Source organism: Oncorhynchus clarkii, chromosome 23 (assembly GCF_045791955.1).
Source record: "Oncorhynchus clarkii lewisi isolate Uvic-CL-2024 chromosome 23, UVic_Ocla_1.0, whole genome shotgun sequence".
NCBI classification, from domain to species: Eukaryota; Metazoa; Chordata; class Actinopteri; order Salmoniformes; family Salmonidae; genus Oncorhynchus; species Oncorhynchus clarkii.
In genome coordinates this window covers 42,671,716-42,687,440 of record NC_092169.1, presented here as the reverse complement: position 1 = coordinate 42,687,440, position 15,725 = coordinate 42,671,716, and positions in this window count along the sequence as shown.

Sequence of the window (15,725 nt, the reverse complement as noted above, 5' to 3'; positions counted from 1 at the left end):
AGGTAACAACACATCTGCCACGCTGATCCTCAACACCCTTAGGGGTGCGTGCTTAGTCCCCTCCTGTACTCCCTGTACCCAAGCACGACTCCAACATGATCATTAAGTTTGCTGCAAACTCAACAGTGGTAGGTCTGATCACCGACAACGACGAGACAGCCTATAGGGAGGAGGTCAGAGACCTGGCAGTGTAGTGCCAGGACAACAACCTCTCCCTCAATGTGAGCAATGGACACATGAACTGCTCTTAAACGCTAGTAAAACTAAATGCATGCTTTTCAACCGTTCACTGCCCGCACCCGCCCGCCTGACTAGCATCACTACTCTGGACGGTTCTGACTTAGAATATGTGGACAACTACAAATACCTAGGTGTCTGGCTAGACTGTAAACTCTCCTTCCAGACTCATATTAAACGTCTTCAATCCCAAATTAAATCTACAATCGGCTTCCTATTTCGCAAAACAAAGCCTCCTTCACTCACGCTGCAAAACATACCCTCATAAAACTGACTACCCACCACTGCAACCTGTATGCTCTCGTTGGCTGGCCCTCGCTACATATTCATTGCCAGACCCACTGGCTCCAGGTCATCTATATGTCTTTGCTAGGTAAAGCTCCGCCTTATCTCAGCTCACTGGTCACGATAACAACGCCCACCCATAGCACACGCTCCAGCAGGTATATCTCACTGGTCATCCCCAAAGCAAACACCTCCTTTGGCCGCCTTTCCTTCCAGTTATCTGCTGCCAATGACTGGAACGAATTGCAAAAATTGCTGAAGTTGGAGACTTATATTTCCCTCACTAACTTTAAACATCAGCTATCTGAGCAGCTAAACGATCGCTGCAGCTGTACATAGCCCATCTGTAAATAGCCCATCCAATCTACCTACCTCATCCCCATATTGTTTTTTATTTACTTTTATGCTCTTTTGCACACCAGTATTTCTACTTGCACATCATCATTTGCACATCTATCACTCCAGTGTTCATTTGACAAATTGTAATTACTTCGCTACTATGGACTATTTATTGCCTTACCTCACGCCATTTGCAAACACTGTATATAGACTTAAATATATTTTTTCTATTGTGTTATTGACTGTACGCTTGTTTATTTCATGTGTAACTCTGTGTTGTTGTTCGTGTCGCACTGCTTTGCTTTATCCTGGCCAGGTCGCAGTTGTAAATGAGAACTTGTTCTCAACTGGCCTACCTGGTTAAATTAAATAAAGGTTAAATTATTTGTATTTTTTATTAAAAATATATATAATGTGTAACTGATGGCATTTTAACTACTTTGCAGATATGAAACAAACAGACAATCATAACATCAGTCAAAAATATCAAATTTCCAGTTTATGCTAAAAAAACTACTTTATAAGAGGTTCTAAAAATAGGTTCAATTTGACTCAACAGTCCATGATGTACACTAAGGCATTGTTGGCAGAATAGTGGGATGCAGTTCAATGCATGATTAATATAATTCACCAACACATTTCTTGGTAGTCCCAAAAATATTGCCATCAGGTTATAAATCACACCTGGCCTGCTAAATTGTTTGCTGCCTCCATTCTTTACGCACTGTTTCAGTTTCAATTACTCAATATTCTGGACAAAAATTCATGAATGTAACTATGACTGGGAATGTCAATGCAAATAAACTAGCAAGGGCAATGATCACAAGTCAGTCATAATGTGGCTAATAGGCTAGCTTATCTAATATAGCAAGCTAAAAACATGGAGCGTAAAGTTCGATAGATAGCTAGCTAGCTGCTAGGAGGATGTCATGCCATTGGAGGAGTGGGTGAGTGACTGACTTTTTCCCCTCATAACGTTTTTCAGTGGCTATACACAGATAGAGATGCAGGTGTCATTCGGTTAGCTAGCATGAACTTGAACGACTGTTATTCAGTTAGAATATCTCTTGCATTTGCAAATTCAGATCAATTGATTAATTTCCGAATGTGTAACACCCGCTGAATATGACCGGTGTCAGTAAACGTAGACAAAAAAAGTCATAGTTAGTCAAGAACGCTCTAGATAACATGTAAACAGCCTAACCAGCTCTGCTACAGCGAGTACAATGGTCAGAGTGAGGTGTTCTCTCATTTATGTCTGGAAGGAGCTAGCTAGCAAGCTAGCCAACTTTAGCCAGTTAGCTTGGGTGCTTGGTTGGGACAAGCATGTATTAGCAGGCAAGCTTCAGAAGGATGTGGAGGCCACAATTCCCCATAGTTTATCAGTGCAATTTTGATGGCCAACTAGCTGAAACATTTTGAGATGGTTTATCTAATGTCCTTCATTAGATTTTAGCTTACCTTGATCTGGCATTAGTTGTTGATCTTGTTGTTGTTCATGTGCATAACTGTAGGAGAGAGAGTGTACCTTTTCATGGTTTTGATCAATAAGACTGCAAAGTACCCAAATGTAAGAGGACTCCCGTGGTGTTTACATATTTGCAGAAATCCATTCAGGTGTATTTTGTGGCTTTTGGTGAATGCGTTCTAATGATCTAAAGTCCTCCAAAGTTCAAAGTGAATGATGGCAGGCCCAGGTGGCAAATGGCTTGTTTGTATAAAGGCCTACTGTAGCTCTGATTGGCGATAGCGCACCGGTCTGTGTAGACTCCTGTCCCAGATATTTTTATTCAGTTGTATCTATTAATTGTCCAAACTCACGGACGCTTTCCCACTCTATATTGCAATAGAATGTCCACAAATGCCTTAGTATACGTAATTCCCAAACATTCTAAGAATTTATGAAAACATGAAAATTACCATATCTAAGTGGTCGCCTCCTGGGGGTGAACAGATTTCAATAATATTTAATGTTGCTAAAATGCTGTCAGTTCTACTTCAAATGCAACAATGTTTCACACACACAAGTTATTTTCAAAGAGATGGCTAACAACAGCAAGCGCGCTGCAATAAAAAACACAGTTCCACTCATCAGATGATGATCATTTGAAACAACTTCTTGTTGAAAGTTATTCTTGAAAAGGGAGAAGCTAACAAATTAGCAACAACATCCTCTTTGATAACACCTGCTGCAGCCGCTGCAAACTAGCCAACAACAAAAGCTAGCTAGCTAGACCGTCGGAAAAACTACAGCTCGCTATTGGTCAGTGACCTGTTGGCCTCAAAAAGGCAGAAGATTCCATACGTTTTTGTAAGAACGGTCCCACCCATTAAGTGAAAATGTTATTGGTTGATTCCACTGTCACTCCAAAAAAATTCCCTTATTCATTTGAATGACAGATGCCTTTATCTAGCTTCTGATAAAACCTTGACGTTCTGAAATTGGGCAGTTTGAACAAGCCTGATTTCTACTCAAAGATATTGACCGTAGCACTGCAGTAACTGCATATCCCTATTTTCACTTGACACACATGATTACAGGGCAGACACAAATGACTGGAAAGAAAGAAGGCAAAAATGTGTGTCTGCATTTTTAAATGTCGTTATGTTTATTTTACATGGAATACTACATTCTGAATGGACACACATACACATTATCCCTAACCCCTTCTCTCTTATCAAAGGAGATTCGGGAAGTGAGTGTTCTTGTGTTGTGGCTTGAAGCCCCTGCCTTAGGGCACCATGAACCATCTTCATGGGTTATTATGTGTTCAACGTAAACAACGGTTTTCTACAGTAGGCCTGGCGGAGTGAATTGTCATGTAGATTTACTTTATTTATTTACATTTGAGTCATTTAGCAGATGCTTGTATCCAGAGCGGCTTACAGTTAGTTATGGATTGAAGTTAAGTTATGTGTCATGCACCGCGTATAAAGATTATTCAAAATAATATAAGGACACAGCAAAAATATTACTTTCTTCACCAACGAGCCTCAATAATACCCAGCACACATGTAAATATATATGACACCTAGCAGCATATAAATATATATAATACCCAGAATATAGATATATATATATAACACCTAGCAGCATATGTAACACCCAACATATACAGTACCAATAAAAAGTTTGGACACACCTACTCATTAAAGGGGGTTTCTTTAAAAAAAACTATTTTCTACATTGTAGAATAATAGTGAAGACATCAAAACTATGAAACAACACATATTGAATCATGTAGTAACCAAAAAGGTGTTAAACAATTCTTCAAAGTAGCCGCCTTGATGACAGCTTTGCACACTCTTGGCATTCTCTCAACCAGCTTCATGAGGTAGTCACCTGGAATGGATTTCAATTAACAGGTGTGCCTTTTAAAGGTAAATTTGTGGAATTTGTTTCCTCCTTAATGCGTTTGAGCCAATCAGTTGTGTTGTGACAAGTTAGGGGTGGTATACAGAAGATAGCCCTATTTGGTAAAAGAGCAAGTCCATGTTATGGCAACAACAGCTCAAATAAGCAAAGAGAAACGACAGTCCATCATTACTTTAAGACATGAAGGTCAGCCAATACGGAACATTTCAGGAACTTTTAAAGTTTCTTCGGGTGCAGTCGCAAAAACCATCAAGCGCTATGACTAGCTCTCATGAGGACCGCCACAAGAAAGGAAGACACAGAGTTACCTCTGCTGCAGAGGTAAGTTCATTAGAGTTCCCAGCCTCAGACATTGCAGCCCAAATAAATGCTTCACAGAGTTCAAGTAACAGACACATCTCAACATCAACTGTTAAGAGGAGACTGCGTGAATCAGGCCTTCATGGTCGAATTGCTACAAAGAAACTGTCCGTTGGTATGATGAGTCCAAATTTCAGATTTTTGGTTCTAACCGCCATGCCTTTGTGAGACACAGAATAGGTGAACGGATGATCTCCACATGTGTGGTTCCCACCATGAAGAATGGAGGAGGAGGTGTGGTGGTGCTTTGCTGGTGACACTGTCTGTGATTTATGCAGAATTTAAGGCACACTTAACCAGCATGGCTACAACAGCATTCTGCAGCGATACGCCATCCCAACTGGTTTGCACTCAGTGGGACTATTTTTGTTTGTCAGCAGGACAATGACCCAACACACCTCCAGGCTGTGTAATGCTATTTGACCAAGAAGGAGAGTGTTGGAACGCTGCATCAAATGACCTGGCCTCCACAATCACCTGACCTCAACCCAATTGAGATGTTTTGGGATGATTTGGACCGCAGAGTGAAGGAAAAGCAGCGAACAAGTGCTCAGCATATGTGGGAACTCCTTCAAGACTGTTTGAAAAGCATTCCAGGTGAAGCTGGTTGAGAGAATGCCAAGAGTGTGGAAAGCTGTCATCAAGGCAAAGGGTGGCTGCTTTAAAAAATATTAAATGTAAAATATATTTTAATATAATAACACTTTTTTGGTTACTACATGATTCCATATGTGTTATTTTATAGTGTTGATGTCTTCACTATTATTCTACAATGTGAAAATAGTACAAATAAAGGAAAACCCTTCAACGAGTAGGTCTGTCCAAACTTTTGACTGGTACTGTATATAACACCCAGCATATAGATATATATGTATATATATAACAACAATATATATATATCGCTGAAGTTGGAGACTTTTATCTCCCTCACCAACTTCAAACATCTGCTATCTGAGCAGCTAACCGATCGCTGCAGCTGTACATAGTCTATTGGTAAATAGCCCACCCATTTTCACCTACCTCATCCCCATACTGTTTTTATATATTTATTTTTCTGCTCTTTTGCACACCAATATCTCTCTACCTGTACATAACCATCTGATCATTTATCACTCCAGTGTTAATCTGCATAATTGTAATTATTCGCCTACCTTCTCATGCCTTTTGCACACAATGTATATAGACTCCCCTTTTTTCTACTGTGTTATTGACTTGTTAATTGTTTACTCCATGTGTAACTCTGTGTTGTCTGTTCACACTGCTATGCCTTATCTTGGCCAGGTCGCAGTTGCAAATGAGAACTTGTTCTCAACTAGCCTACCTGGTTAAATAAAGGTGAAATAAAAAATAAAAAATAAATATATATATATTTTTTTTTGGACAAATGTTGATTTCAGACATTTTACTGAGTTGTTTTCTAGTGTGTGTCAACTGCAAAAGGGCTGTTGTAAACATAAAATAAAACAAGTATTTCATTATTTATTTCAAGTATTTATAACAACCATTATAGAGATATATATATAACACTCAGCATATAGATTTACCACACATTTATATATATATATATATATATATTTATATATATATATATATATATATATATAACAACCATTATATATACAGTGCCTTGCGAAAGTATTCGGCCCCCTTGAACTTTGCGACCTTTTGCCACATTTCAGGCTTCAAACATAAAGATATAAAACTGTATTTTTTTGTGAAGAATCAACAACAAGTGGGACACAATCATGAAGTGGAACGACATTTATTGGATATTTCAAACTTTTTTAACAAATCAAAAACTGAAAAATTGGGCGTGCAAAATTATTCAGCCCCCTTAAGTTAATACTTTGTAGCGCCACCTTTTGCTGCGATTACAGCTGTAAGTCGCTTGGGGTATGTCTCTATCAGTTTTGCACATCGAGAGACTGACATTTTTTCCCATTCCTCCTTGCAAAACAGCTCAAGCTCAGTGAGGTTGGATGGAGAGCATTTGTGAACAGCAGTTTTCAGTTCTTTCCACAGATTCTCGATTGGATTCAGGTCTGGACTTTGACTTGGCCATTCTAACACCTGGATATGTTTATTTTTGAACCATTCCATTGTAGATTTTGCTTTATGTTTTGGATCATTGTCTTGTTGGAAGACAAATCTCCGTCCCAGTCTCAGGTCTTTTGCAGACTCCATCAGGTTTTCTTCCAGAATGGTCCTGTATTTGGCTCCATCCATCTTCCCATCAATTTTAACCATCTTCCCTGTCCCTGCTGAAGAAAAGCAGGCCCAAACCATGATGCTGCCACCACAGTGGAGATGGTGTGTTCAGCTGTGTTGCTTTTACGCCAAACATAACGTTTTGCATTGTTGCCAAAAAGTGCAATTTTGGTTTCATCTGACCAGAGCACCTTCTTCCACATGTTTGGTGTGTCTCCCAGGTGGCTTGTGGCAAACTTTAAACAACACTTTTTATGGATATCTTTAAGAAATGGCTTTCTTCTTTTCACTCTTCCATAAAGGCCAGATTTGTGCAATATACGACTGATTGTTGTCCTATGGACAGAGTCTCCCACCTCAGCTGTAGATCTCTGCAGTTCATCCAGAGTGATCATGGGCCTCTTGGCTGCATCTCTGATCAGTCTTCTCCTTGTATGAACTGAAAGTTTAGAGGGACGGCCAGGTCTTGGTAGATTTGCAGTGGTCTGATACTCCTTCCATTTCAATATTATCGCTTGCACAGTGCTCCTTGGGATGTTTAAAGCTTGGGAAATTGTTTTGTATCCAAATCCGGCTTTAAACTTCTTCACAACAGTATCTCGGACCTGCCTGGTGTGTTCCTTGTTCTTCATGATGCTCTCTGCGCTTTTAACGGACCTCTGAGACTATCACAGTGCAGGTGCATTTATACGGAGACTTGATTACACACAGGTGGATTGTATTTATCATCATTAGTCATTTAGGTCAACATTGGATCATTCAGAGATCCTCACTGAACTTCTGGAGAGAGTTTGCTGCACTGAAAGTAAAGGGGCTGAATAATTTTGCACGCCCAATTTTTCAGTTTTTGATTTGTTAAAAAAGTTTGAAATATCCAATAAATGTCGTTCCACTTCATGATTGTGTCCCACTTGTTGTTGATTATTCACAAAAAAATACAGTTTTATATCTTTATGTTTGAAGCCTGAAATGTGGCAAAAGGTCGCAAAGTTCAAGGGGGCCGAATACTTTCGCAAGGCACTGTATATATACCACTCAGCATATAGATATATTTAACACACAGAAGTATATATACATTGCCTTCCGAAAGTATTCAGATCCCTTGACTTTTTCCACATTTTGTTAGGTTACAGATTAATTATAAAATTGATTAAATGTTTTTTCCCCTCATCAATCTACATACAATACCCCATAATAACAAAGCAGAAACAGGATTTTATAAAAAACTGAAATATCACATTTATGTAAGTATTCAGACCCTTTACTCAGTACTTTGTTGAATCATGTTTGGAAGCGTTTACAGCCTCGAGTCTTCTTGGGTATGACGCTACAAGCTTGGCTCATCTGTATTTGTGTAGTTTCTCCAGAAAATCTTGTTCCTCATGGTCTGAGAGTCCATTAGGTGCCTTTTGGAAAACTCCAAGCAGGAGTGGCTTCCGTCTGGCCACTCTACCACAAAGGCCTGATTGGTGGAGTGCTGCAGAGATGGTTTGTATTCTGTAAGGTTCTCCCATCTCCACAGAGGAACTCTAGAGCTCTGTCAGAGTGACCATCTGGTTCTTGGTCACCTCGTTGACCAAGGCCCTTCTCCCCCGATTGCTCAGTTTGGCTGGGCGGCCAGCTCCAGGAGGAGACTTGGTGGTTCCAAACTTCTTCCATTTAAGAATGATGAGGCTACTGTGTTCTTGGGGACCTTTAATTCTGCAGAAATTGTTTGGTACCCTTCCCCAGATCTGTGCCTCGACACAATCCTGTATCGGAGCTCTACAGTCAATTCCTTCGACCTCATGGCTTAGGTTTTGCTCTGACATACACTGTCAACTGTGGGACCTTACCAAATCATATCCAGGTGTGTGCCTTACCAAATCATATCCAGGTGTGTGCCTTACCAAATCATATCCAATCAATTGAATTTACCATAGGTGGACTCCAATCAAGTTATAGAAACATCTCAAGGATGATCAATGAAAACAGGACGCACCTGAGCTCAATTTCGAGTCTCATAGCAAAGGGTCTGAATACTTATGTTTGTAAATAAGCTATTTCTGTTTTTTATTTTTAATACATTTGCAAACATTTCTAAAACCCTGTTTTTTCTTTATAGTTCAAATCAAATCATATCAAATTGTATTTGTCACATACACATGGTTAGCAGATGTTAATGCGAGTGTAGCGAAATGCTTGTGCTTCTAGTTCCGACAATGCAGTAATAACCAACAAGTAATCTAGCTAACAATTCCAAAACTACTACCTTATAGACACAAGTGTAAGGGAATAAAGAATATGTACATAAAGATATATGAATGAGTGATGGTACAGAGCGGCATAGGCAAGATACAGTAGATGGTATTGAGTACAGTATATACATATGAGATGAGTATGTAAACAAAGTGGCATAGTTAAAGTGGCTAGTGATACATGTATTACATAAAGATGCAGTAGATGATATAGAGCACAGTATATACATATACATATGGGATGAATAATGTAGGGTATGTAAACATTATATTAGGTAGCATTGTTTAAAGTGGCTAGTGATATATTTTACATAATTTCCCATCAATTCCCATTATTAAAGTGGCTGGAGTTGAGTCAGTGTGTTGGCAGCAGCCACTCAATGTTAGTGGTGGCTGTTTAACAGTCTGATGGCCTTGAGGTAGAAGCTGTTGTTCAGTCTCCCGGTCCCAGCTTTGATGCACCTGTACTGACCTCGCCTTCTGGATGATAGCGGGGTGAACAGGCAGTGGCTCGGGTGGTTGTTGTCCGTGATGATCTTTATGGCCTCTTTATGGCCTTCCTGTGACATTGGGTGGTGTAGGTGTCCTGGAGGGCAGGTAGTTTGCCCCCGGTGATGCGTTGTGCAGACCTCACTACCCTCTGGAGAGCCTTACGGTTGTGGGCGGAGCAGTTGACGTACCAGGCGGTGATACAGCCCGACAGGATGCTCTCGATTGTGCATCTGTAGAAGTTTGTGAGTGCTTTTGGTGACAAGCCGAATTTCTTCAGCCTCCTGAGGTTGAAGAGGCGCTGCTGCGCCTTCTTCACGATGCTGTCTGTGTGGGTGGACCAATTCAGTTTGTCTGTGATGTGTACGCCGAGGAACTTAAAAGTTACTACCCTCTCCACTACTGTTCCATCGATGTGGATAGGGGGGTGTTCCCTCTGCTGTTTCCTGAACAGCACAATCATCTCCTTAGTTTTGTTGACGTTGAGTGTGAGGTTATTTTCCTGACACCACACTCCGAGGGCCCTCACCTCCTCCCTGTAGTTATGAGGTATTGTGTGTAGATTGCTGAGAAGTTTTTTTTATTTAATCAATTTTAGAATCAGGCTGTAACGTAACAAAATGTGGAAAAAGACAAGGGGTCTGAATACTTTCCGAAGGCACTGTATATCTAACACCCAGTAGCATATATACTGTATACAGTTGAGTCGGAAGTTAAAACTCGTTTTCAAACACTCCACACATTTTTGGGTAACAAACTATAGTTTTGGCAAGTCGGTTAGGACATCTACTGTGTGCATCACACAAGTCATTTTTCCAACAATTGTTTACAGAAACATTACTTAACTTATAATTCACTGTATCACAAGTCCAGTGGGTCAGAAGTTTACATACACTAAATTGACTGTGCCTTTAGGCCGCATAGAAAATTCCAGAATGTGATGTCATGGCTTTAGAAGCTTCTGTTAGGCTAATTGACATAATTTGAGGTGGAGGTGTACCTGTGAATGTATTTCAAGGCCTACCTTCAAGCTCAGTGCCTTTGCTTGACATAATGGGAAAATCAAAAGAAATCAGCCAAGACCTCCACAAGTCTGGTTCATCCTTGGGAGCAATTTCCATATGCCTGAAGGTACCACCTTCATCTGTAAAAACAATAGTACATAACTATAAACACCATGGGACCATGCAGACGTCATACTGCTCAGGTAGGAGACTAGTTCTGTCTCCTAGTGATGAATGTACTTTGGTGCAAAAAGTGCAAATCAATCCCAGAACAACAGCAAAGGACCTTGTGAAGATGCTGGAGGAAACAGGTACAAAAGTATCTATATCCACAGTAAAACAAGTCCTATATCGACATAACCTGAACGGTCGCTCAGCAAGGAAGAAGCCACTGCTCCAAATCCGCCAAAAAAAAGCCAGACTAGGGTTTCAACTAGACATGGGGACCAAGATTGTACTTTTTGGAGAAATGTCCTCTGGTCTGACAAAACAAAATTAGAAGCACGGATGTGGAAACATCATGTTGTGAGGTGCTGCAGGAGGGACTGATGCACTTCACAAAATAGATGGCATCATGAGGTAGGAAAATTACGTGGATATATTTAAGCAACATCTCAAGACATCAGTTAAAGTTAAAGTTAAAGCCTGGTTGCAAATGGGTCTTCCAAATGGACAATGACCCCAAGCATATTTCCAAAGTTGTGGCAAAATGGCTTAAGGACAACAAAGTCAAGGTATTGGAGTGGCCATCACAAAGCCCTGACCTCAATCCTATAGAACATTTGTGGGCAGAACTGAAAAAGCGTGTGCGATCAAGGAGGCCTACAAACCTGGCTCAGTTACACCAGCTCTGTCAGGAGGAATGGGCCAAAATTCACCAAACTAACTATTGGAAGCTTGTGGAAAGCTACCTGAAACGTTTGACCCAAGTTAAACAATTTAAAGGCAATGCTACCAAATACTAATTGAGTGTATGTAAACTTCTGACCAACTGGGAATGTGATGAAAGAAAGAAAAGCTCAAATAAATAATTCTCTCTACTATTATTCTGACATTTCACATTCTTAAAATAAAGTGGAGATCTTAAGTGACCTAAAACAGAGTATTTGTACTAGGATTAAATATCAGAAATTGTGAAAAACTGAGTTTAAATGTATTTGGCTAAGGTGTATGTAAACTTTCGACTTCAACTGTATATATATATATATATATATATATATACATATCAAAAGTTTGGACACAACTACTCACTCATTAGATTTTCTTAATATTTTATGTTTTCTAGATTCTAGAATAATAGTGAAGACATCAAAACTATGACATTTGTTCTTCAAAGTAGCCACCGTTTGCCTTGATGACAGCTTTGCACACTCTTGGCATTCTCTCAACCAGCTTCATGAGGAATGCTTTTCCAACAGTCTTGAAGTGTCACGTTCTGACCTCTATTTCCTTTGTTTTTGTATTTATTTAGTATGGTCAGGGCGTGAGTTGGGTGGGCAGTCTATGTTTGTTTTTCTATGTTTTGGGGCAGTTCTATGCTTTCGGCCTAGTATGGTTCTCAATCAGAGGCAGGTGTCATTAGTTGTCTCTGATTGAGAATCATACTTAGGTAGCCTGGGTTTCACTGTTTGTTTGTGGGTGATTGTTCCTGTCTTTGTGTAGTGTTCACCAGATAGGCTGTATTAGGTTTTGAGTTCTCACGTTTCTTGTTTTTTCGTTAGTTTGTTCATGTATAGTGTCGTAAATAAATACAATGAACAACCACCACGCTGCGCTTTGGTCCGCCTCTACTTCACAAGAAGAGAATCGTTACAGAATCACCCACCACAACAGGACCAAGCGGTGTGGTAATGGGCAAAGGAGAAAGCAGCAGCAGGAGCAGCGCGAGGAGGTATGGACATGGGAGGACGAATTAGACGGTAAAGGACCTTGGGCTCAGCCAGGAGAATATCGCCGCCCCAAGGAAGAACGGGAGGCGGCGAAAGCGGAGAGGCGCTGGTATGAGGAGGCAGCGCGGCGTCGTGGATGGAAGCCCGGGAGTCAGCCCCAAAAATTTCTTGGGGGGGGGCTAACAGGGAGTATGGCTACGCCAGGTAGGAGACCTGAGCCAACTTCCTGTGGTTACCGGGGGGCTAGAGAGACCGGGCAGGCACCGTGTTATGCTGTGGAGCGCACGGTGTCCCCAGTGCGGGTGCACAGCCCGGTGCGGTACATTCCAGCTCCGCGTATCGGCCGGGCTAGAGTGGGCATCGAGCCAAGTGCCATGAAGCCGGCTCTACGCATCTGGTCTCCAGTGCGTCTCCTTGGGCCGGCTTACATGGCACCAGCCTTGCGCACGGTGTCCCCGGTTCGCCTGCATAGCCCAGTGCGGGCTATTCCACCTCGCCGCACTGGCAGGGCGACCGGGACCATTCAACCGGGTAAGGTTGGGCAGGCTCGGTGCTCAAGAGCTCCAGTGCGCCTGCACGGCCCGGTCTATCCGTCACCACCTCCACACCCCAGCCCTCCGGTGGCAGCTCCCCGCACCAGGCTGTCTCTCCGGCCCATCCGTCCAGAGCCTTCCTCCTCTCCAGCGCTGCCGGAGTCTCCCGCCTCTCCGGCGCTACCAGAGCCTTCCTCTCCAGCGCTGCCGGAGTCTCCCGCCTCTCCGGCGCTACCAGAGCCTTCCTCCTCTCCAGCGCTGCCGGAGTCTCCCGTCTGTCCGGCGCCTCTGCCGGAGCCTCCCGCCTGTCCGGCGCCGCTGCCGGAGCCTCCCGCCTGTCCGGCGCCTCTGCCGGAGCCTCCCGCCTGTCCGGCGCCGCTGCCGGAGCCTCCCGCCTGTCCGGCGCCTCTGCCGGAGCCTCCCGCCTGTCCGGCGCCTCTGCCGGAGCCTCCCGCCTGTCCGGCGCCTCTGCCGGAGCCTCCCGCCTGTCCGGCGCCTCTGCCGGAGCCTCCCGCCTGTCCGGCGCCTCTGCCGGAGCCTCCCGTCTGCCCAGCGCCAGCGCCGCCCGTCTGCCCAACGCCGCCAGCGCCGCCCGTCTGCCCAGCGCCGCCAGTGCCGCCCATCTGCCCAACGCCGCCAGCGCCGCCCGTCTGCCCAGCGCCGCCAGTGCCGCCCGTCTGCCCAGCGCCGCCAGTGCCGCCCGTCTGCCCAGCGCCGCCAGTGCCGCCCGTCTGCCCAGCGCCGCCAGTGCCGCCCGTCTGCCAGGAGCCGCCAATGCCGCCCGTCAGCCAGGAGCCGCCAGTGCCGCCCGTCAGCCAGGGGCCGCCAGTGCCGCCCGTCAGCCAGGGGCCGCCAGTGCCGCCAGTCAGCCAGGGGCCGCCAGTGCCGCCAGTCAGCCAGGGGCCGCCAGTGCCGCCAGTCAGCCAGGGGCCGCCAGTGCCGCCAGTCAACCAGGGGCCGCCAGTGCCGCCAGTCAGCCAGGGGCCGCCAGTGCCGCCAGTCAGCCAGGGGCCGCTAGAGCCCCTCCGCCCGGAGCAGCTGCCCCTCTGTCCCGAGCAGCTGTCCCTCTGTCCCGAGCAGCTGTCCCTCTGTCCCGAGCAGCTGTCCCTCTGTCCCGAGCAGCTGTCCCTCTGTCCCGAGCAGCTGTCCCTCTGTCCCGAGCAGCTGTCCCTCTGTCCCGAGCAGCTGCTTCACCTCTGTCCCGAGCTGCCCCTCTGTCCCAAGCAGCCCCTCTGTCCAGTGGGGTCATTGAGAGGGGTGGGCATGCTGAGTAAGCCACGGAGGCGGACAATAAGGCGGACTGAGACAATGGCGAAGTGGGGTCCGCGTCCCGCGCCAGAGCCGCCACCGCGGACAGACGCCCACCCAGACCCTCCCCTATAGGTCAAGGTTTTGCGGCCGGAGTCCGCACCTTTGGGGGGGGGTACTGTCACGTTCTGACCTCTATTTCCTTTGTTTTTGTATTTATTTAGTATGGTCAGGGCGTGAGTTGGGTGGGCAGTCTATGTTTGTTTTTCTATGTTTTGGGGCAGTTCTATGCTTTCGGCCTAGTATGGTTCTCAATCAGAGGCAGGTGTCATTAGTTGTCTCTGATTGAGAATCATACTTAGGTAGCCTGGGTTTCACTGTTTGTTTGTGGGTGATTGTTCCTGTCTTTGTGTAGTGTTCACCAGATAGGCTGTATTAGGTTTTGAGTTCTCACGTTTCTTGTTTTTTCGTTAGTTTGTTCATGTATAGTGTCGTAAATAAATACAATGAACAACCACCACGCTGCGCTTTGGTCCGCCTCTACTTCACAAGAAGAGAATCGTTACATGAAGGAGTTCCCACATATGCTGAGCACTTGTTGGATGCTTTTCCTTCACTCTGCAGTCTAACTCATAACACACCTTCTCAATTCGGTCAGGTTGTCAAGTGATTGTGGAGGCCAGGTCATCTGATGCAGCACCATAACTTTTCTTCTCGATCAAATAGCCCTTACACAGCCTGGAGATGTGTTTTGGGTCATTTTCCTGTTTAAAAACAAATTATTGGCCCATTAATTGCAAACCAGATGGGATTACGTATCACTGCAGAATGCTGTGGTAGCCATGCTGGTTAAGTGTGCCTTGAATTCGAAGTAAATCATCAACATTGTCACCAGCAAAGCACTCCCACACCATCACACCTCCTCCTCCATGCTTCATGGTGGGAACCACACATGCGTTGATCATCCTTTCATCTACTCTGCATCTCACAAAGACACCGCGGTTGGATCCATGAACTTATCCTCTGCAGAAGAGGTAACTCTGGGTCTTCCTTTATTGTGGTGGTCCTCTTGAGAGCCAGTTTCATCATTTCGCTTGATGGTTTTTGCGACTGCACTTGAAGAAACTTTCAAAGTTCTTGACATTTTCCAAATTGACTGACCTTCATGTCTTAAAGTAATGATGAACTGTCATTTCACTTTGCTTATTCGAGCTGTTCTTGCCATAATATGGACTTGCTCTTTTACCAAATAGTGCTATCTTCTGTATATCACCTCTATCTTGTCACAACACAATTCATTTGCTCAAACGCATTAAGAAGGAAAGAAAATCCACAAATTAACTTTTAACAAGGCACACCTGTTAATTGAAATGCATTCCAGGTGACTACCTCATGAAGCTGGTTGAGGGAATTCCCAGAGTGTGCAAAGCTGTCATCGAGGCAAAGGGTGGCTACTTTGAAGAATCTCAAATATAAAATATATTTTGATTTGTTTATTAACACTTTTTTTGGTTCCTACA